We start from the raw sequence: 2,163 nt of genomic DNA on the forward strand, positions 1-2,163 counted from the left end.
GGCATTATTAAAGTTCATAAAAAAGATAATATGTTAATACTACTACAAGTCATTTAGAAGCTAACTTTATCAACACTTCTAATAAATTACTCTGCTATAAACTGCTATACATTAAACTAAATTATATGTGTACATATCACATGTATACAGTGGGTATATGTATGGCATATCTTTTTATAGATAAAGGGTATAAAAAGAAGGTTTTGATCACTTTCACTGAAATATTAGATAACTAAGTATCAGGAGTAACATGAATTCAGTGCCTATTACGTGTTCAGCACTTCATGTTCAAACCACTACTAAATGGCAGTAGGGAGCTGAACACAGGCTGTAGGATGTAAAATATGGCTTTCTCCTTTCAGTTCCATTGTCTCTGCCTCAGTGCTCCTTCCATTTCACTCTGCATGTGTCAATCAGATTGACTAATTTATACATTCACACTCCTCGCTTTAGAGAAATGCTAAAAATAAAAATAAAAATAAAAAATCACCGTGACAGATGACAATTTAGCAGGAGCACTGGAAATTTTTCCAAATGTTGGTGTGAGATAAATTATATACCAAAATAATGTACTGCCAGGTACATTTCTCTCTTGCTACTTGAATGGATGTAATGATGTAGTTGGTTCTTTCCACCTCTAATTTATTGATGGCATGAGATTTGTCATTTTGTTCTGTTGAAATCATATCTCTGGAGGGAATTTTCAATGGATAAAGTTAATTTGAGTTATCTTGAACTTTCAGCAAGTCTGGGAGATTTTTAGAAAAGACGAACACTGTTAACCAATAAGTCAAGAAACTATATATTGTAGTTTGAAAGTTTGAAAGCACATGAAAAAGCAATTCACAAAGCTTTTGATACTAGAAAGAACACTCAGAGGTTAAATGCCCATCAAGTATATCACCAAAAAACTTGGGGCAAATGCAGTTACTATTTCTTTCAACTAAACCTCAGTTAAATAGAAAGAAATAACATCTGTGTTCTCCCATTAAGAAACTGGGTAAACCTAAAGATGTAGAAACAAAGAAAATGTTACCAACAAAATTATGAATGCTTTATCATATCTTTGCATGGATAGGATTTCAGGTGTGACCAGCACCCCCAGATGAAAATGGAAAAGTTAGAGTCTACTATGTGATTATCCCAGTGTCTAAGCTTTGTGAATACCTAGTTCGTTAAATGAATTCTTTCACCTTTCGGCCAGATATTGGGCACTGTATACACTGTCACAGAGTGTTATTTCAGCTTACTGAGACCTAAGCAGACTAACAGGCATACTTCCATTCAATAACTCTAATGTGAGCAACACACATAAGTACATTCTCCTAGCCAAAACAAAACAAAATGTTCCCTTCCTAAATATGGCCTTTATAAGGGATTGCACTCCATGAATTTGCTCCTTCTCCTTATTTTCTAGTTATCTTACTCCTTATCAGTGTCTTGTTAATAACAACACAACTAATATACTAAACTGTATTATGTGTTATAATTGCTTTTTCTCACGTAATACCCACAAAAACCTTATAAATTTGGAATTTCCACCTGATTTTAAAGATGACCAACTAAGGCACAAAGATGAACATTAACTGGCCCTAACAGAAGCAGAGCTAGATTTTTAAAAATTTTTATTTGCAATTAACAAATAATAAATGTATATATTTGTGGGATAAAATGTAACATTTTGATATGTATTTACAATGTGGAATGATTAAATCAGGTTAATTAACAAATCCATCACCTCACATAGTTAACATTTTTTTCATGTTGAAAACATTTAAAATCCACTCATTTTAGCAATTTTGAAATAGGCAAGGCCAGGCGTGGTGGCTCACGCCTGTAATCCCAGCACTTTGGGAGGCCGAGGCGATTGGATCACAAGGTCAAGACATCGAGACCATACTGGCCAACATGGTAAAACCCTGTCTCTACTAAAAGTACAAAAATTAGCTGGGCATAATGGTGCGCACCTGTAGTCCCAGCTACTCGGGAAGCTGAGGCAGGAAAAGTGCTTGAACCCGGGAAGCAGGGGTTGCTGTGAGCTGAGATAGCACCACTGCACTCCAGCCTAGTGACATAGCAAGACTCTCTCTCAAAAAACAACAAAAAACAAAAAATAAAAAGGCAATGTGCTATTACTTATTACAGTCAGCATCCTGTGCAATC

This window comes from Rhinopithecus roxellana, chromosome 17 (genome assembly GCF_007565055.1).
Source record: "Rhinopithecus roxellana isolate Shanxi Qingling chromosome 17, ASM756505v1, whole genome shotgun sequence".
In the NCBI taxonomy this organism is placed as follows: domain Eukaryota; kingdom Metazoa; phylum Chordata; class Mammalia; order Primates; family Cercopithecidae; genus Rhinopithecus; species Rhinopithecus roxellana.